General features: G+C 37.9%; 1 long non-coding RNA gene across 1 annotated transcript in view; it reads right to left on the bottom strand.

The window, feature by feature from the left end:
- Positions 1-1,880: 1,880 nt before the first annotated feature.
- LOC147580779 (uncharacterized) overlaps positions 1,881-22,492 on the bottom strand; it is a 41,792-nt gene continuing 21,180 nt past the window's right edge. Inside the window, exons 2-3 of the long non-coding RNA XR_015251077.1 lie at positions 12,247-12,329; positions 1,881-1,999 (exon numbers count right to left, since the gene is read on the bottom strand). This is a non-coding gene — a long non-coding RNA (uncharacterized LOC147580779). The remainder of the gene's footprint in view (positions 2,000-12,246; positions 12,330-22,492) is intronic.

The following is a 22,492-nucleotide window of genomic DNA, read 5'->3' as shown; positions in this document are numbered from 1 at the left end:
GGAAAGATGCCACTTGAACCCCAGGCACCATGCTGAGAAGAAGCCCAAGCATCAGTGGAGAGAGGCCAGTGTGGAAAAGTGAGGACCTCAGGTGAGAGCAGGAACCACGATCCCAGACACATGGTCCCAACTGAAGTATTCAAACCAGACCCCAGCTGTCTGAGCTGCCTCAGCTGAAGCCTTAGACATGGCGCAACTGAAGCCTTCTATAATGTGACCCTGACTGAATTCTCAACCTGAAGAAGTGCAAACAAGTAAAATGGCTGTTAATGCAAGGCACTAAACCTTCAGAGATTCATCATGCAGCAATAGAAAACCAAAACACCAAAGACCCCCAGCCTGGTGAAAATATAAACATAAAAATATCTTTAAAATAGTGTAAGTGTCATGAGAGAACAACAGAGAAATAATTTACACCAGTGTAGAGCAAGGGTGAAAAAACTTTTGGTAAAGAGCTAGATAGTAAATACTCTAGACTTTATGGGTCACAGTGATTTTGCCTCAACTACTCAGTTCTGCCATTGTAGAGAAAAAGAGTCAAAGACCATATGTAACCAAACTGATGTTTCTTGGTTCCAGGTAGACTTTTGTTTGTTTGTTTGTTTTTGTTTCTAACAAAAAACAGATGGAGAACAGAATTTGGCCTTGGAGCTGTACTGGCAAGTCCCTAGCCTAGACTTACACTGTTTCTTATATATTATTTTTCTTTCTAGAAGAAGTATTCATATTTCCCATCCTCTGGACTCCTTGGTTCCTGTTCCTGTTTCTAAAGCAGAGCCTTGCATCTCTTGATTCAGAGAATACTCACAAGCCTGGAGACCACACTTCAGCTGCTTCAGGAAAGCACTGGTGAAAGTATTTAAACTTTTTGTTTTCTAAATCCATTTAAGTAATCTCTACACCCAACGTGAGGCTCAAACTCACAACCTTGAGATCAAGAGTCACATGTTCCTTTTACTGAGCCAAGCCAGGTACCCCAACTTTTAAATTCAACTAAAACCAGTGGAACTTATGAAAAATGTGACTGGATAAGTGAAATCTGAGCTGATACTATGTTTTCCTGATGGTGGTTCCAGGATGGGAGAGTAAGGGAACACTTGTTGGGAACTCAGTCATATGGTAGATAATTGCCCATTGGGAAAACCATTCAGGGCATGGATCTTGAGGTGGGCAAGGAAGCAGTAGTTTGGAATGGATGACTTTGAACTCTGTCTCTTCTTGTTTCCTAGGTTACTCTATGTATCATGCTGTCACTTACTGCTGTTCATTCCCCCACCCTTGATGAATCCTGCCAATGCAAAGGTCTATCATCATTACCACTAAGAAGTTCCATTGCTCTTTCTTATACGTACTTTTTAAAATATGTATTCTATATATGCTTGCATAGACAGATATACCTGTATATGCACCACGAGGTAAAGAGGGCAATAACTGTCTGCTTGAATCTTAAGTAAACTAAGGTTAAAGCATGTGTCCTTCCTGGCCACCCTCTCAATTCTGTCTACTGATGCAACCCACAACTAACTGTCACCATTTCTCCACATATTCCTCTCCGCAAGATTTGGCTCAAACTTTTTCTAAGAACGCTTCTCTATTATCAAGCAAACTTAGCCATCAGCTTCTCCATGTGTGTATGTGGCACTTTGTGCTTTTTTTTTTAACAGCACTATCACATAACATTGATGTTTTTAAGCATCCATATATTTTATTGGACTATGAGCTTTCCCAAGTCAGGGCATATATCATATAGCCTGTAATAGGCCTGCAATCAATATTTGTTGAATAAATGAATAATAAAAGAATGGGATGAATAGAGACATGTTTAATTCAATGAATTTCAATTTGAAAAAAGAAAGACAGGGTAAGCTACTCACCAAACTGAAAATCTGTGTTTCTCCAGTTCCTCCAAGTAAGATACATCCTCTGAATAATCCTCAAGTTCTCCAGTTCTCCAAGCAGCTGATTTTTCCTTCACTGAGTGATTTATCAGGCTTTCTCTCTTATCCATGAAATTAAAGAAATAAAAAAATAAAGTATTTTAGTAGATATCAGATAGAAAGCTCACCTGGTTCAGTGACATTTTCCTCAGAATGATTTGTAGAATCATTGATCATATAGAAGCATAATCAGTCATGGTTTTTGCATTGAAATTATTATTGTACATTCCACGTTCTCTCACTAAATCATGTTTCTACTGGAAGACTGTCATGTTCATTTTTTTGCATTATTTCCCCTGGAGCAGCCTCTACAAATGTTGCTGGAATTAAAAAAATAAATAAATAAATACATACATACATACATACATACATACATACAACAACCATGGTCATGGTATTTGTAATAAATCAGGACTATTGGTGGCAAGTAAAGAAAATGCAGTTTAAGCTAGCTTTCAGCAAAAAAGAATTTGAAGGAAAGTTGGAACAATCAGCTCATGGAGAAGAAGGAAGGAAACAGCTGGATTTTGGGAATATGGTAGCAAATGAACCAAAGGCCACCAGGACCCTTTCTCCTTGTCTGCTCTCTGCTTCAGCAGGCTACTTCCTTCTAGCCTTGTCACCAACAGCTTCTTAGTTCCGTAGCTAATGACTCTCAACAGCATATTTAAATTCAGGACCATACTGTGTCTGTGCAATTAATTTAGTACAACTTCAGAGAATTGTGTGACCCATGATGATGGATCCAGCAAACAGACTGTCCCTTTGGAGAAACTGAGTCCTGTAGTTCAACCAAGCATTCTTAGGAGCCCCATCATGATGGGGAGTGGCAGCTAATCTGTGCGCCCCTCCTCCCTTAGTCACTGTTCAAAATAGTTTGATTTCCATTGGTTTATATATTGCAGTCTTTTGTAAGATTTTATTGCAAAATTCTGCAAATAAGAATTCATTTGAAAACTACTGGTCTATGGGAAAATGAAAGTAGGCATGACTGCATTCATAAGATAGTTCCATTAAAAGTTTTTTTTTATTTGCTTTAGACTCTTTTCAAACATATTCAGTTGTCATTTGTAAGAGGCCAGCTACCTGCAATTCCTTGAAATCAGTTTATACAAGTTTTTGTACAACTCTGTAGTTAAAATATTTTTGCAATTTCAAAATGTTGCTTTGAATTCTCAGGTTGCAGTAACCAGGACAAACAGAATGAAACTGAGGTGAAGAAGATGCATCAGCAAATCTCTAGTGAGCTCAACAAAGCTACTTATTTTAATATGAAATTGGGTGGTTTGATTGCGTTAAGAACAAAATCCAGTAATGGCAGCCATCAATGTAAAGTAATGGCTATTCCTGCCATGTCACCATCCCTAGGGCACTGAAACACAGAGGGCTGAAACACAACCCAGATCTTCCTGTGAAAAGAGTCCAATTTGCTTAGCCTGGAGCTTCAGCTTGAGGGATAAGCTTCAGGTTTCCCACCTATCAAGCAAGGCTAAGGAGGCACTCCCAGGGAAAATAAGCATGGAGACCATTCTTGCCCACCTTTGTGGCCTCACTACATCTTGATAAGAATTCCCAAAAACTAGTTATACGGTTGTCTGGGGCCCTGATTTTTTGCAACTGTTGCCCAGGACACACCTCCAGATCTCCTGGTCTGGAGGTCAGCAGAGATTATAATTGTGGCCCCAAAGGACTGTACATACTTGCATATTTTAAAAGCAGCTGTCTAGAGACAACCACAAGCTAGGGCAAGGTTTAATGAGAAAGACAATCACCTACATCAAGGCACTCCTTCAAGACTGAGAGAAGTAGCTGTTTGACTTAATACATAGATACAAACAGAGAATCAAGCAAAAAAAAGAAAACAGAGAAATGAGTTCCAAACAAAAGAACAAGAAAAAAACCTCAGAAAAAGACCTTAATAACACAGAGAGAAGTAATTCACCTGATAGAGAATTTAAGGTAATAGTCATAAAGATGCTCACTGAATTCTGGAGAAGAAAGGATGAACACAGTACTTCAATGATGAGAGGAAACAATAAAGTACTAAACAAAACTCACAGAGATAAAGAATATTGAACTGAACTGAAAAATATGTTTAACAGCAGACTGGATAAAGTAAAAGAATGGGTCAAAGAGCTGGAAGAGAAAGCAATGGAAGTTACCTGGATGGAGCAGCAAAAATAAAATAAAATAATTTTATAATGGGGATAATTAAGGGATCTCTTAGACAACCTGAAGCAGAATATTCACAATATAGGGGTCCCAGAAGGAGGGGAGAGAAAGAAGAGGGGCAGAAAACTTAAGTAAAGAAACAATAGCCGAAAACTTGCCTAACCTAAGGAGGGCAACAGATCCCAGTATCCCAAAATTTCCAAATAAAATGAATCCAAAGAGAACCACACCAAGACACATTATAATTAAAATGTCCAGAGTTAAAGATAAAAAGAGAATCTTACAAGCAGCAAAAGAAAACCAGATTGTTATTTACAAGGGTAACTCCACAAAGCTATAAGAATATTTCTCAGCAAAAATTTTGCAAGCTTAGAAGGGAGGGCATGACATATTCAAAGAACTCAAAAAAAAAAAAAAAAAAAGAAACAAACAAACAAAAAAATTTTCAACCAAGTATATGCTACCCAGCAAGGTTATCATTCAGGTTTGAAGAAGAGATCAAGAGTTTTTCAGATAAGCAAAAGCTAAAGTACTTTATCTCCACTAAATTGACCTTGCAGGAAGTGTTAAAGGGATTTCTTTAAGCTGAAAAGACATAGCACTACTTAAGAATAAGAAAGCATATGACAGTAAAAATGTCACTGGAAAAGGTAAATATATAATAAAGGTAAGAGATTAATCACTTATAAAGCTACTAAGATTAAAAGTCAAAAGTAGTAAAATTAACTAAAACTACAATAAATTAGTTCAGAAATATATAAAATAAAAATATATTAAAAGTGACAACAAAAATATAAAATGTTGAGGAGCAACCAGTAAAAATGTAGAGTTTGGGAATGTGTTCAAATTTAAGCTGCTATCAACAAAATTGACTGTCACATACTTAAGGTAATAATGTGAATGTCATGGTAACAACAAAGTAAAAACTTACAGTAAAAACACAAAAGAGAAGAACAAAGGAATCTGAACATAACACTAAAGAAAATTATCAAACAACAAGGAAACTGAGAAAAAGAAGAAAAGAACACAGAGTAACTACAAAAACATCCAGAAAATAATGAACAGAATAGCAATAAATACATACATGTCAATAATTACTTTAAATGTAAATGGACTAATGGGGTGAAAAGACAGAGAGAGAGATCAACATACTGCTCATACAGTATAAACTATAAGTCATTGATGAAAAAAATTGAAAATGACACAAATGGAAAGATATTCCATGCACGTGGATTGGAAGATTTAATATTGTTAAAATGCCCATACTACAAAAAACAATTTATAGATTCAGTGCAAATTCCATTAAAATTCCAATGACATTTCTCACACAACTAGAACAAATAATTCTAAAATTTGAAAAACCCCAGACAGCCAAAACAATCTGGAGAAAGAACAAAACCAGAGGTATCATTCTCCCTGATTTCAAACTATACTACAAAGCTATAGTAATTAAAGCAGTATGGTATTGCCATAACAACAGACATATAGATCAATAGAACAAAATAACCCAGAAATAAACCCACACATATGTGGTCAGTTAATTTACAACAAAAGAGACAAGAATATGCAATGAGGAAAGAATGATCTCTTTAATAAATGGTGTTGTGAAAACTGAAGAGCTACCTACAAAAGATTGAAACTGGACCACTTTCTTACACTATGCAAAAATTAACTCAAAGTGGAGTAAAAACTTGAATGCTAGACCAGAAAACATAAAATTTCTAGAAGAAAATATAGGTGCCTTGACAGTGTTCTTAGCAATTTTTTCTCTTTTTGGATCTGACTACAAAGGCAAGGGAAACAGAAGCAAAATAAGTAAATGACACCACATCAAACTAAAAATGTTTTTGCACAGAGAAGGAAATGATCAACAAAATGAAAAAGCAACCTACTAAATGGGAGAAGATATTTGTAAATTACATATGTGGTAAGGGATTAATATCCAAAGTATAAAAACAATTTGTATAACTCAATAACAAGGACAAAAATTCAATTAAAAGATGGGCAGCAGATCTGAATAGATGTTTTCACAAAGAAAACATACAGATGGATAACAAATAATGGAAAGATGCTCAACATCACTCATAATCAGGGAAATTCATCACAAGAAGATACTATCACACAGCTGTCAGAACAACTTTATTAAAAAAATCAAGAAACAAAAAGTATTGGCAGGATGTGAAGAAAGGAAACTCCTCATTCGCTGCTGGTGGAAACATAAACTGGTGCAGCCACTATACAAAACAATATAAAGCTCCCTCAAAGAATAAAAAAAATGGAGCCATCTTGGGGTGTCTGGGTGGCTCAGTCAGTTGCATGACTGATTGTTGATTTTGGCTCAGGTCATGATCTTGCAGTTCGTGGGTTCAAATCTCTGTGCTGCCAGCACAGAACCTACTTGGGATTCGTTCTCTCTCCCTCTCTCTGCCCCTCCTCTGTTCTCTCTCTCTGTCTCTCTCTCTCAAAAATAAATAAACTTAAAAAAATAAAAATAGAGCTATCATATAATCCACCAATTGCACTACTGGGTCTCTATCTGAAGAAAACAAAAACACCAATTTGAAAAGATATTTACCCCTATGTTTGTTGTAGCATTATTTACAATAGCAAAAATATGGAAACAACCTAAGTGTCCATCAATGGGTGAATGAATAAAGAAGATGCAGTGTACATATGTATACAATGGAATATTACTCAGCCATAAAAAGAATGAAATCATCGTCACTGACAACGACATAGATGGATCCTGATGGTATTATGTTTAGTAAAATAAGTCAGACAGAGAAAGACAGATATTGCATTGGTTTCACTTACATGTTGAATCCAATAAAACAACGCAAACAAAACAAAACCCAGACTCATAGATACAGAAAACAGATTGTTCGTTGCCAGTGGTAGGGGTGGAAGAGTGAAATAACTGAAGGGATTAAAAAGTACAAACTTCAGGTATAAAATAAATAAGTCGTAGGGATTTAATGTACAGCAGTTGTAATATAGTCAATACTGTATCAATTTCGTATGGTGACAGATGGGGACTAGACTTGTTGTGGTAGCCATTTTGTAACATACATGGATTTCAAATCACTATGTTGTGAAACTTATTATAATATGCTATGTCAATTATACCTCAACAAATTTTTTTAAAGAAGAAATAAAGCCCCTGAAAATCAGTCAATCACTGCTATGTCAATTATATCTCAACAAATTTTTTTTTAAAGAAGAAATAAAGCCCCTGAAAATCAGTCAATCACTGTGGTCCTCTTCACCTTTCTCAGCCTCTGTAATGCCTGTGTAAGTAACAGTATTTTTTAATGTGTATTTATTTATTTTGAGAGATGGAGAGGCAGAGAGAGAGGGAGAGAGAGAATACCAAGCAGGCTCCATGCTGTCAGCACAGAGCCTGATGCAGGGCTCAGTTTCAGAACCCCAAGATCATGACCTGACCCAAAATCAAGAGTCAGATGCTGAACTGACTGAGCCACCCAGGAGCCCTTGGATTTCTTTTAAAGGATAACTAAGTTGGTGAGAGGGCTGGATGGCTCAGTCAATTAAGATTCCCACTCTTGATCTGAGCTCAGGTCTTGATCTCAGGGTCGTGAGTTCAAGCCCAGAATTGGGCTCCACCCTGGGCATGGATCCTACTTAAAACAAACAAAGAAATCTAAGTTAATGTGCTAAAAATTCCTTCAAATCAGTATTTTAGAAGATATAAAGTTGTGGAAATTAGTTTATGTCCAAAGAAATGAAGCGCAAAAGGAACAAAAACACAAATAAATAAGAGTTTTGAATCCAAAAAGTAGGTAAGTGTGTGCAGGGAAGTCCCCAGGTAAGTACCAGGATGTGTGAGCCTACTTATACAGAGGAATCAAAACAATCCACCAACCACAGATTTATATATTGAATCTATTCCGGAGAAATAATGCTTTAATTAGCATATCATCAACATTGAAAAGACAGAAAATAGATCCTGTATATACCCTGAAACCAAAGAACATCATCACTAAAAAAAAAAAAAAAAAAAAAAAATTATTCCAACAGCAATGTCTTTAGGAAGATGAATATCTATACTGTAAGACATCATAAGACATCACTGATGCAAATTTGTTCTGAAACATCACATATTATGTATTTTGTGTATGGCTACCCACACCCTAATCCATCACAAATCAACAGCAAATATTAAAACATAAATTACTGAAATTCAGAATATGATTTTCAAGTTCAAGAACTAAATATTTGGTTTGTGGGGATTGTCACTCAAATGCAACATTGTTTAGGAAGCAGCGAATGAACATTCTTTCAAACACAACACAAAATGATAGCCAAGAGTGTTTTAAAGAATTTTGAAAAATTCAAGTGCGTAGCGTAGTGCAAAGGGTCGGCGAGTGATGGTCGAGGAGACCCACATTCAAGTCTTCTCACTTGTTTGGAAACTTAGATTATCTAGAGTTCGCGAGTTTAAGATTTTTAATCTGGGAAACAGAGATAATATTTGTCCTACATAGAGCACAGGATTCTTGAGATAATATCCATAAAATTCCTCTGGGCGTGGGGAGGATAGCATTTAAAATGCTTTCGATTATTCAGGACATAAGTAGCATCTGGCACAATGCACTACATAGCACAGGTGATCAATGGGACACTTCACATCCTTTCTTTGGCATTTATTATAGCATTTCTATGAAGCAGTTAACTCGAAAATGTTATGGGAAGATTTATACTAAATCTCAAAGTTGGCCAGTTCATGACATGATAAGCTCATTAAGTTGTTAGACGATAGGAAGCAAAGCCCAGGGTCGCTATCTTGTGGTTCAGAGGTTTTGCCCCTTAGCCATAATTCCGTCCATGGCCTGATCAGCTGGTGGAGAAGGTGGCCGTGATGGAGCCCGAGAGGTGGTTAAGCCTGTGTGTGGAGAAAGGGAGCTTGCAGCTCACAGGCCAGCAGCACCGGTGCTTGGAAAGGCATTACGGTTCTAGCACAATTAAGCTCCACTTAGCGGCAGCTTTTTCTCCCCCAAACTCTTTACGGGGTCTTTGTGCGCGACTCCAGGGAGCACTCCCATCTGGCCAGATGAAGAGCGAGGGGATTGTTTCATCAAAAGACAGAGTCTTAGAAAGGGGAAGTAGTGAATAAAAGGCTGAATCCTGAGGATTACAAATGCTTTTGAACTGCCCTGGGAAGATCAGAAGTGAGCACTGGTGGATGCTTTAATGCCTGCCCCATGAGGTGTATCATTTTTTTTTAAGAAGGCAGTGGAGGAAGATTTGGGGTGCAGGTACTCTGCTAAGAGGCTTGTGTTAATAAGATCACAGAATTGCAGGTCAGAGATAACAACAACAAACACCAGGTGCATCTGAAATATCAAAGCAAATAAACGTGACATCATGTTCAACTCCGTCTTTGCTGTTATTATCATCCAAAAGGAAAAATCATAGCTCCAAATTAAACCAGCCTAAATCCTGAGGCCATCCATCAAGAATACTCTTTCCTCTTTCTTTAATTCATATCTGCTGTGTGTACCAGAAAATTTTTCAAGACAGGCTTTCCATTAGCAATGCCCAGGGAGAACTAAGGTATCCTTGGGTGGGTAGAATTTACCTAGAGAAAACTCTAAATTGAGTAACCAACCCCCTAGGTTCTGCCCCCCGCCCCTGGAGGACAACTGACATTTCTGGCCACTTGAGACCACAAATTCTGATTGTTTTCTGGGCACGTCGTATTTGGAAAACCGACGCTTCCCACGTGAAGTTGAACATGAACCTCATTGGCCCACAGCCATCTTGTAAATTGCCTAGGTTGGATCTTTAATGTCAGTTGAAGATCTAAATTAATCCTTAATAACCATGCCAAGATGAGAAAAAAAGGAAAACACTTAAGTTCGAGTAGGGAGTTTTAGATTCAGGTTTAGTAGGCGGTATAATCGCCCTTGTCCACAGCACTTGATCACTTGTTTCTGGGTGGCCCGTGTGTATCGGGCTCTGTCATTTCATAGCACTGACTTCACTTAGACATATTCCTGACAAGAACAAACTCCTTCCTAAAGCAATTCAGTTAAGACAACTTCTCAAAGTGCCTGACCCCAGGGAAGAGCATAATATCCCAAGCAATTGACTCACAAATTTTGGAATACTAAAAATATAATACTAAAAATACTAAAAATAATACTAAAAATAAGATGAAAAAAATTTCTTAATTGAACATGCAAACTCAGAAAATATACAGACGAGCTTCAGGTTTTCTGGATGATTGTAATCTTTCTCACCTTATCTATTTCAGCCTTTCTTCTAATCCCAAGGTTTAAATTCAGTAAGTAGTATGAAAATTCACAAAAATACTTAAGAGACTAATATTTGATCCACAATATCCTAGAAGCCTCATGGGCATATCCTTTTTTGACCTTTCCAAAAAGTGTACATACAAGTGTGTAATAGTACCTAATATGTAATATGTGTAAAAGGACATGAGCTTTTTTCCTTCCTAGGAAATTGTCCTTTGTTTCCTTATTCCAGGCTTTCAATTAAGGTATAAGACTCCAGAAGTAGAACATGTATACCTGGCTGAAAGGAGAAAAAAAATTCACAACTTTTCTGAAGTATTACTTCATGATGGATACAAATATGGATGCCAGAAACAGACAGTCTGGATTCAAAGCTGTGTACTTATTGGCAATGTTATTTTGGCTAATTCACTCCATCTCCTTATTTGCCTCACCTATAAAACAGGGAAAATGATGATAATTGTAGCATCTATCCCATTAGTTTGTTGTGAGAACAAGGTGAGCCCTTCCATCCAGAGGACTGAGAACATTTCCTGGAACCTAGTAATTTGCAAGCACTCAGTAAATACTTCAGTTCAAATGTCATCGTTACAAATTGTTTATTCCTAAGCTTCCTTTTAAAATACAGACTGTGATAGAAACAATAGTGATCGTTGGGGCGCCTGGGTGGTTCAGTCAGTTGAGTGTCTGACTCTTGACTTCCGCTTAGGGTCGTGGGATCAAGCCCCCATCTGGCTCATCGGGCCCTGCACTGTGTGGAGCCTGCTTAAAATTCTCTCTCTCTCCCTTTGCCCCTCTCCCCAGCTTGTGATCTCTCTCTCTTTTCTGTCTCCAAAATAAAATTTAGGGGTGCCTGGGTGGCTCAGTCATTTAAGCCTCCAACTCTTGATTTCGGCTCAGGTCATGATCTCACAGTTCATGAGCTTGAGCTCCGCATCAGGCTCTGCACTGACAGGGCTAAGCCTTCTTGGGATTCTATCTTTCTGCCCCTTCCTCTCTCCCTCTCTCTCTCTCCTCTCTCTCTCTCTTTCTCTTTCTCTCTCTTTCTCAAATAAACTTAAAAAAATAAATAAGTAAAAAGTAAAATAAAATTTTAAAAAAACAATAGCAATTGTGAATGTTGTGGTATTCATCTAAACATTAAAAACTTAACCATTCATTTGATTAGATGGTGGTCCAGTATTTAGAAATGAAAACTGACTTTAAAGTCAGTCTTGAGAGTAAGGCAGAAAGTTGATTCTATAAACCTATATCTATTTAGTCAGGAAAGTGGAAAATTAAGATGATGCAAGTAATTCATATGGGAAAAGGCAGGGATGGAGGACAATCTTTTCATTTCCATTTCCTGGCCGGGGCCAAATTGTCTGAATACTTAAAACCCAAAGTCACTTGCTGTATGCAGATATGGACTTTGAAAACGGCTGATTATCTAAAAACTGGATTCAGTGACGCTGGTAAAATTCATTCCATCAACATTAGAAAACCCAGGCTACGTAATTTATATAAATGCATCAAGACAGTTTCTGAACAGACTTCATGGCAGCCTTGATCAGGCCAAATAAAACGCAGTACAATCAGCACGTTTTCTAATCACCCTGCCAGAGCTGGAAAGAGTCTTGTAGACTGATTAACTAAAGTCTTCAACAGCTTAAAGAAGTCTGATTCGGATGTAATAAAAATTTATTGGCATTACTGATTTCACAAACGTCAGCTGCTTTAGCATGTCCCACACTTCAAACCCTGCTTTGAAGACCAAATTACTTTCTACCTGTAAATATATTTTAAGAAATCATAGTTAATAATCAGGGGCTGCTGTTTTCATGGTCTTTCCAAAGCCAACTCTACAGCTTTCATCTTACCTTCTTGTGTAATTCACGGTCTTCTTTTAAGAGATTGAGATCACAGTCCATAGGGCAGGGACCAAATTTATTAGAAATGCTTCCTAGGGTTAAAAACAAAAGGTGGGAAAATGTATCACAGATTTTCACTTCAGAGGCCATGTAAGCTTATACTACTGTAATCTAAGAATGTATATAAAGCCCGACAAATGGGGATAAATTCAAGAACTGTAAGGAGGCTCTAAGATGTTCTATCCTCCCAATTTTAATGCAGTCGATGTACGAACCTCAAGTAGAACTCTACCAGTGGTCACCCCACGGGGGATGCAATTTACCAGCAGCAGTCTGATCTGTTTTCCTACCCACATCCGGGTAGGATTCTCCATTATCAGCTAGTTTTTCTGGGATCGAGTTTTCAAAGACACTCCTCTGCACCTCATACCAGTGTTCCAATATAAAACCTTGAGGCTAAAAAGTTCTGTTCCCATCTGTACCCAGGATTTGCCACCTGAGCTAACTTTTTCATATGATGCATGACTTATCCTGGAGTTTCTCAACCTCAGCACTATTGACATTTTGGATTGGATCATTCTTCGTTATGGGGGCTGCCCCGTGTTTTCTAAACTGTTTAGCAGCATTTTTGGCCTCTACCCACTGGATGCCCGCAGTACCTTCCACCCCTCCATCCCTCCCCCACTTGCTGCAACCAAAAATGTCTCCGGGTGTTGCCGAATGCCTCCTGGGGAGCAAGACATCACCAGTTGAGAACTACTGCTCCAGAACCATAACTCTTCGCAAACAAACCAAAGTAACAACAATGACAACAATAATAAAACTCTCTGCAGACAATGTGCCTTGTTCATCTTGTTTCTTCTGCAGTGTTTAACACAGGATCTGAAAGAGTGTGAGTTGGAGACTATTTCTTAAATTACCGATCATTCCCATAAGGTTGACCCAACAACTTTTTTTTTTTTTTTTTTTTTTTGAGTATACACGCATCATACACCACAAGCAGCCAAAGGATTACTGCTTGTCCTCCTCTCCCATTCCAGGGACTAAATATTTTCATCCTGGCCTTTGGAATTGCCCTTGTGGACGTTTTTTAAAGGAGGTTTCCATAGTGCAAATATTTTTGGACATCATCTCCGTGTCTACATGCTTTAAAAAAAAATTCTTCTCCCTAGAGATGACCCAGCCGGCCTCTTCTCCCCAGTCAAGGTCTTTGTGGCTCATGCATTTTTGAGCAGCAAGGTTTTATTGTATTTTCTGACTCTGTTCCCAGTACACGATGCTAAACTGAAGGCAGATACCAAAAAACGTCCTTCTTTAGGGAGAGTCAAATGGTTAAGTGCCCCTTGTGTCAGAAGCCTGGCACTTTAGTCTATTGGGATGAGGGTCATGTAAACCTTTAAAAGAGCTTCCTTATTTTGAGTCTAAACAGAATTCATTGATAGTGTGTTTGGTGTGGTCAAAATCGAGATAAGAAAGAAAGCAAGGAAATGGTTTCACACTTTAAATATATTATTATTTTATTTTTTAATTATATTTTTTATTTGAGGGGGAAGGGCAGAGGGGGAGAGAGAGAGAGAGAGAGAGAGAGTCTTAAGCAGGCTCCAAACTCAGTGTGGAGCCCGAAACCAGGCTCAATCCCACCACCTTGAGATCATGATCTGAGCTACCACTGAGGATCAGACCCTCAAATGACTGAGCCAGCCACATGTCCCAAATACATCATTACTTTCAAAGGCTTATAATCTAAATTCTCAGTGCACAGTTGGTGGGTGGAATATAAAAATATGAAATAATAGAATAAACTTTTAGCGTTTTTGAAGAGCTTCATATATATTATGATGTTTACCACACACCACACACACACACACACACACACACACACACACACTCACACAAAAGTGTTACAGACTTGGAAACTGAGACTCAGATCAAAGAACTTGCACAAATCAGACAGCTAACCAGTAAAAAGTCTGAAATCTAGGTCCAATTCTATTTGTTCTCAAAGCCCACGCATCTACCCCTTGTTTCACACCTTGTGGGAGAACCGTACCCCATTTTCTACCTCTACACTTTTTTAAACATTGAACAATACATGCATTTTTTATTGCTGCTGGAACACATTTCCACAACTTAGCGACTTACTACTCATATATTCGCTTACATCTTTTGCAGGTCAGAAATCCGAGCATAGCACGGCCCAGCTGGTTCTGCTTCTTCAAATCTTACCAGGTCAAAATCAATGTTATCAGGCAGGGCTGCAGTTCTCATCTGGGTCTTGGGATCCTGTTGTGAGCTTGCTGGTTGCTGGTAGAGTTTTCTTCCTTCTCACGCATTCCTCGCAGTTTCCTCTGAGCCAACAACCGCAGGATGCATCCTGACGCTTTGAACGTCTCCAGCTTCTCCTTCGGCTTCCTCTTCTGCTTACCCACCTGAGAAAGTTCTGTCCTTTTTTTTTTTTTTTTTTAATTTTTTTTTCAACGTTTTTATTTATTTTTGGGACAGAGAGAGACAGAGCATGAACGGGGGAGGGGCAGAGAGAGAGGGAGACACAGAATCGGAAACAGGCTCCAGGCTCTGAGCCATCAGCCCAGAGCCTGACGCGGGGCTCGAACTCACGGACCGCGAGATCGTGACCTGGCTGAAGTCGGTCGCTTAACCGACTGCGCCACCCAGGCGCCCCAGAAAGTTCTGTCCTTTAAAGGTTCGTGTAATTAGATTCGGTTCACCCAGGTCGTCTCCCTCCTGATGATCAGCTTCTGGGGATGAGTCCTTGGACATTTTTGGGAAGCCATCTTAAAAATTCTGCCAACCAGGAGCAATTTCTGATGCAACGGAATTTGTATTGCTGTATGTTAAAATGTAGTAATACTGTGTGTGTCCAGGTGATAAAGTCCCTACCAAAGAGACAGTCTTCTAAAAGTCTTAATTAAACAATTTCTTTGTTTTTATGTAAAATGTTTTTTGCTCTATAACCTACCTTCCTATTTGTAAAGACATATATAGTAAATACGTATACGTTAATAATCATTAATGTTCACTTCATGTAATTGTATACCTTATGTAACAAATGTTATACATTTTATAAATATGTACATAATATAATTTTTATAAGATTATGATCATAGTGTATATACCATTCTCATCCTTTTTTATACTTACATTGTTTCTTGTTATTAAATATTCTTTCAAGCCTGATTTTTAATCGCTCCGCAGCAGTATATCATTTTTTTTTCACTTAAACCAACCACCCCTTGGTTGTATATTCACATCATATTGAACAAATTTCACAAAAAATCTTTACACTTCTCTGTGCTTATTTTCACAGGTGAGTATCTAAGATCAGGAATACTAAATCAAACACAGGATTCACGGTAAGAACTATCAATATTCTAACTGCAGCCAGCAATGTATGAGAGTGTCCAATTCACTCACATGCTTGCCAAAACGGACTCCCACCATATTTTCCAGTTTTGCCTACTTGGTAGACAAAATAATAACATTTCGTTGTTATTTTATTTTATTTTTTATAGTTTTTTTAATATTTATTTATTTTTGAGAGAAATAGACACAGAGCACAAGCAGGGGAGGGGGCAGACAAAGAGGGAGACACAGAATCGGAAGCAGGCTCCAGGCTCTGAGCTGTCAGAACAGAGCCCCACGCGGGGATTGAACTCACAAACCGTGAGATCATGACCTGAGCCAAAGTCGGATGCTTAACTGACAGAGCCACCCAGGCACCCCTCATTGTTATTTTAATTTGCAATCTCTAATTCTAAAAAAAATGTGAATTATTTTATGCTTGTTGAGCATGTATGTCTTTTGTGTTGTAACTTACTATTCCTTCATTTTTTTTCAGCTGGAGTATTTAACATTTTCTTTAGAATTTTTATCTTTCCATGTCGTATTTATCTTTTCCTGGCACACTGGTTCAAATATTTTTTCTGTTCGTAGTTTGCCTGCTAATTTCTTTGACAGTTGTGTCTGTGTGTGTGTGTGTGTGTGTGTGTGCGCACGTATGAGGTGGTTTTCAATCTTATATAATCATGAGTATCAATGTTTTGCTTTATTGCTTCTCTTTTTGCTTATAAGCTTACAAATTTTTTCCACACTATATAGTCAAATGAAGTGCATAGAAATAAACTGTAAGCAAATAAGGAACTCGTGAGGTTCTGGCATGATTGTCTTTCATACTCCCCCACTGCCATTCGGGTAAACAATGGTGACACTAGGAAGTCCTCCTTCCACCCCAGGGTTAGACATACAAACAAAACCAAAAATCATTTCTCTCGAAGGACTCCTTCCCTTTGCTTCCTATTTCTTTTCGCCACTTCGCTAAGCCACCCAGACTCAAAATCTCCTCCATGACTTTTCCTTCCCTACTGTGACTCACAGCTAATCATTTGCCACTGTCTTCTACCTTGTTAAGAAGATCTTATAGCCATTCCTTCCTCTTTTCAGCCGTATGTTTCATCACTTTCCCAAATGCAAATGTATAAGCAAATCGATAGACGGACAGATACACAGATAAGTGGTGAGTTTTAACTGAAACAGAATCATGCCATATACTTTTGTCCACAAGTGTTTTTTTTTTTCATATAATAAGAAATCATGGTCATCTCTATGAGTCATAAAATACACGTCTAACAGTATGTTACTTAAAATGAATTTTCCCCAGGGTGCCTGGGTGTCTCAGTCGGTTAAGCGTCTGACTTCAGCTCAGGTCATGATCTCACAGTTTGTGACTTCAAGCCCCCCCGTCGGGCTCTATGCTGACAGCTCGGAGCCCGGAGCCTGCTTCCGATTGATTCTGTGTCTTCCTGTCTCTCTCTCTCTCTCTCTCTCTCTCTCTCTGCCCCCTTCCCTGCTCACACTCTGTCTCTGTCTCTCAAAAAGTGAATAAACGTTAAAATTTTTTTTAAATGAAATTTTCCCCTTGATCCTCCTTCATATCTTCCATCCACAGTCCCCTAACACCTTTCCATCCCGCCCAATCCACATAACACGTTTTATCCTCTCTGTGCTCATTTAACCAGATCTATACATACACACACATATGTGAACACAGGGACAACACATTGATAGAGGTGATATTCATTGTTACACAAAAAGCATTTTATATCTTGTATATACCTGCCTATACCCTTTCTCAACAGTATCTGATGGAATTCTCTTCAAGTCAATTATTAGAGCTCTAATTTGTTATATTCGATGGCTGCATAATATATTAACACTGCAGATGTCGCTTGATTTATTTAACCATTCCCTACTGATGACATTCATTTTTCTTCATTTTTATACTTTATTTATTTATTTATTTATTTATTTATTTATTCAAGAGAGAGAGAGTGCATGTGTGAATGGGGGAGGGGCAGAAAGAATTGAAAGCAGGCTCTACACTCAATGTAGAGCCTGAAGCAGGACTCAGTCCCATGACCCTAAGATCATGACCTGAGCCGAAATCAAGAGTTGGATGCTCAGCTGTCTGAGCCACCCAGGTGCCTTTATTTTTATATTCTTACCAAAAAGAATGTGACAGTAAAATCCATTACTCGTGCTTTTATTCCTGTGGATGGGTTTCCAAGGTGAGATTGCTGGGTCAATGAGTGCTCATATTTTAAATGCTAATAGATGTTGTCAGATTGCTTTCCAAAAGCTTGCATATGTATATACATATGTAAATATATATATGTGTGTGTGTGTGTGTGTGTGTATACATATATGTATATATTTCCATAGCAATTTATAAGAAAATCTATTTTTCTAAATCCTTGCCACCAGTAGATCACCTTTGAATTAATTCATAACATTATTCTATGATGATCAGAGACAGTGGCCTCTATTATTGTATTTCACATATGTCTGTCATAGATACAAAACCTAACAAGATTAGGTTACATTTTATACTCAGCTGTTGTGTTATTTGATGCATATAGATTGTGTCATATTATATCTTTTTCATAAATGATACCTTTTATCATTATAAAATGTTCTTTTACTGTTTAGACCTGTTTAAACCTCAAATGTCAACTTTCCTGATATGGACATTGTTTCCTGGGACAGCTTTATTTTTGTTTGAATTTTCTGGTATCAGTTCATCCATAGGTGTTCAACATTTCTTTAACTATGTTATGCTTGTTTACTGTAAGTACTGTATAGTTGGGGCTTTCTTTCTAATTCACTTAGACAGGATCTTTTAATGGGGAAATTATCCCACTATTAAAATATTATATGTTTTATTTTATTTCTCTTTTATTCATTTTACTTTTCTACTCCCTCCTTTCCTTTTCTTTGTGTTGCTGATTAGCATAGGATGATATTCGTTTATCTTGGTATTTCCTTCCTTACTGTATGTGCTACCCTATTCAATTATGATTACTTTCTCCAGAGTGTAGGCATAGGCAAAAAGGACAAAGTTAGAAGTGCACCGCACGGTGTCTGGTCTAATAAGGGAGCGGTAAAAAAAAAAGTGCAAAGTGAGAGACCTCTGGCAAAGGGGAAGATATGGAAGTGTATGTCTAAAGAAAGCATAAAAGAGTCCCATGAGAGAATAGGACATGTTTTAAAAACCCAACAGTTTCTGCCATTTGACAACACCAGAGAAATAAGCCCTTCTCTGCCTTCAGCTCTGTCCTGTTCCTGGTTAGATCACAAAGGACTCAATAACCACAATTCACAAGATGGAGAGAAGGGGTAGAAGCATAATACTCAAAACTAGAAAAGGATATACCCAAGTTCTGCCTGCACTTCTTAATATTTAGGGCCAGTCTGAAGTAAACTGTAGGCTGGGTGAAGCCTTTAAAAGATGTTGAAAACATTTTTTTGTTACTAGCCCAACTAGGCATATGAACCAGTGATTTCAGACTGGAGGCATGAGTGGTAATAAGATCAAAGGAGGAATATTGGATTACCACAGACTCCCTTCATACAGGTACCCACCTCATACGCTAACTCCACCTGCTACGTTTGTGGTAGAAGGGGAGGACCCCCTTATTCCTGCACCTAACACTTGAATCAGATGATGATGTTACTGGCAACTTTACGACCACACACTCTGTATTTTCCCTGGCTAAATCCACAATTGCTGAATCCAGTCTTGTTATTTTTTTTTAATTTTTTTTTAACGTTTATTTATTCTTGAGACAGAGAGAGACAGAGCATGAATGGGGGAGGGGCAGAGAGAGAGGGAGACACAGAATCGGAAGCAGGCTCCAGGCTCTGAGCCATCAGCCCAGAGCCTGATGCGGGGCTCGAACTCATAGACCGCGAGATCGTGACCCGGGCTGAAGTCGGACGCTCAACCGACTGAGCCACCCAGGCGCCCCAGTCTTGTTATTTTTAAAATCAAAGTGCCGGGTGATAATTTATATCCAATAAAATATACATATTCAATTGACAAACATATGCACCTATTTATTCCCACCACAAGTAAAATATAACGCATTTAGCATCACCTCCCCAAATCCCCCCCCCCCCACTCACTCGCTCACTCCTGGTGACCACTTATCTGATTTCTACCATTATAGATTAGAACTATGTTTAACATTCATACATATGGAATGATACAGTATCTACTCTTTTGTCTCAGACTTCTTCTACCCAGAACAATATTTTTTTTTATATATGAAATTTATTGTCAAATTGGTTTCCATACAACACCCAGTGCTCATCCCAAAAGGTGCCCTCCTCAATACCCATCACCCACCCTCTCCTCCCTCCCACCCCCCATCAACCCTTAGTTTGTTCTCAGTTCTCAACAGTCTCTTATGCTTTGGCTCTCTCCCACTCTAACCTCTTTTTTTTTTTTTTTTCCTTCCCCTCCCCCATGGGTTCCTGTTAAGTTTCTCAGGATCCACATAAGAGTGAAACCATATGGTATCTGTCTTTCTCTGTATGGCTTATTTCACTTAGCATCACACTCTCCAGTTCCATCCACGTTGCTACAAAAGGCCATATTTCATTTTTTCTCATTGCCACGTAGTATTCCATTGTGTATATAAACCACAATTTCTTTATCCATTCATCAGTTGATGGACATTTAGGCTCTTTCCATAGTTTGGCTATTGTTGAGAGTGCTGCTATGAACATTGGGGTACAAGTGCCCCTATGCATCAGTACTCCTGTGTCCCTTGGATAAATTCCTAGCAGTGCTATTGCTGTACCCAGAACAATATTTTGATACTCACCACTTTTTTATTATGAGTAACCATCCTTCTTATGATTGTACTGCAATTTATTTCTTAATTCACCTATTAATAGATATTTGGATGTTACAAAGTTTTGACTGTTGTGACCAGGTTTCTATGAACATTCATGTTGAAATCTCTTTGTGGAAATCTTTTCATTTTTCTTTGGTAATAGCAGTGGAATCACTGGGTCTTTTGTAGGTGTTTATTTCATTTAACAAAAACTGTCGGTTTTCCAAAGTGGTTGTACCACACCAGCAAAGTATGAAAGTTTCCTCCAAGTCACCATTAACGCTTGGTAGTTTCTTTTTTATATATTTTAGCATATTAGTAATCGTGAAGTGGTAACACATGGTTTTAACTTGCATTTCCTGATGACTAAAGATTCTTAGGTGATATTTATAAACTAACTGGATATTTCATCTATTCTTTTGTGAAACTTCTAAGTATAATTTTTTAAAAGTACGTTATTTTCTTCTTATTAGTGAATGTAAAAGTTCTCTATATCATCTGGATACAAACCATTTTTTAGATACATGTACTGCAATTGGTTTCCCTCAGTTTGTAAAACTTGCCTTTTTATTTCTCCCAATGGCAACTTGCTTAGAAAACGTATAATTTTGTTGAAATCCAATGGATCATTTATTTTTCTTTTAAAGTAAGTCATTTCTGTCTCCTGTCTAAGAAAACTGCCAAGATTATGAAGATTTCTCCTATGTTTTCTTCTAAAAGTTTTGTTGCCCTGGCTATGACTTCTAGGACATAAAGTGATGAGACTAGACATCCTTGCCTTGTTCCTGATTTATAAAAGGAAACATTGAACATTTCTCCATTAAGCCAAAGAAATGTATGCTGTACTATTCAAGTCTTTAAAATATATTAGGATCTAATATATTACCCAATATATGATCTATCGTGCCTTCTGTTTCCTCAAAAAGAAGGTGTATTTTGCTGTTTTTAGGTAAAGTGTTTTGTAAAATCAATTCAATCAGGCTGGTTGGTAGTGTCATTCAGATCTTGTATATCCTTCCTGATTTCTTTTTCATCTCTTTGCATTTCTCTGATGATGAGTGATATTGAGCATCTTTGCATCTTACCTGCTGGTCATCCATATATCTTCCTTGGAAAATGTCTATTCAGATCCTCTGCCCATTTCTTAATCAGCTTCCATGATTTTTTTTGTTTGTTTGTTATCGACTTGTATAAGTTATTTATATATTTTGGATATATTCCTCTATCAAATATATGATTTGCAAATACGTTCTCGCATTTGGTAGATTATCTTCATTTCATTTCATTGGTGGTTACCTTTGTTGTGTAGAAGCTTTTAGTTCAATGTAATCCCACTTGTTTGTTTCTGTTTTGTTTACCTGTTTTGCTCATTTGCTTTGCTTTTGGTACCAAATCCAAAAACAGTCATCAAGACTGACATCAAACAATTCACCTCCTGTATATTCTTTGAGAAATTTTATGGTTTCATGATGTTCCAAGGTTGTTTAATCTCTGTCATTCGGCACACATTTAGGATTGTTATATCTCCCTGGTAAATTGTCCCTTTTATACTCGTCTCCAAGTCTACTCTTAGATTTCTCATATGAGATATTAATGGGGCCACATCAGCTTTCTTTTGTGTAGCATTTCCATGGTTTCTGTTTTTCTGTCCTTTCATCTTCAAGTTAAACTTCTTTTTAAATTTTTTTTAATGTTTATTTATTTTTGAAGGAGAGAGAGAGAGAGACAAAACACGTGCAGAGGAGGGGCAAAGAGAGAGGGAGACACAGATTCCGAAGCAGGCTCCAGGCTCTGAGCTGGCAGCACAGAGCCTGATGTGGGGCTCAAACCAAAGTCGGACACTTAACAGACTGAGCCACCCAGGCTGTCCCAAGTTAAACTTTTGTCTTCAGATTTACAGGGCATGTCTCATAGACTGCATATAGTGGAGTCTTGCCTTTTCATTTAGATTGACAGTCCCAGCTTTTTAATTTAATTATTTAGTCGACATTTTATGCCATTATTCATGTGGTTGAGTTTGTCTACCATCTTGCTGTTGTGTTTTTTGCTTCTTTTTTCTT

This window comes from Puma concolor, chromosome B2 (genome assembly GCF_028749965.1).
Source record: "Puma concolor isolate L17-30 chromosome B2, mPumCon1.1.hap2, whole genome shotgun sequence".
Taxonomy (NCBI): domain Eukaryota; kingdom Metazoa; phylum Chordata; class Mammalia; order Carnivora; family Felidae; genus Puma; species Puma concolor.
The sequence above is the reverse complement of the archived record's forward strand: the minus strand, read 5'-3'. Positions and strand labels throughout refer to the sequence as shown.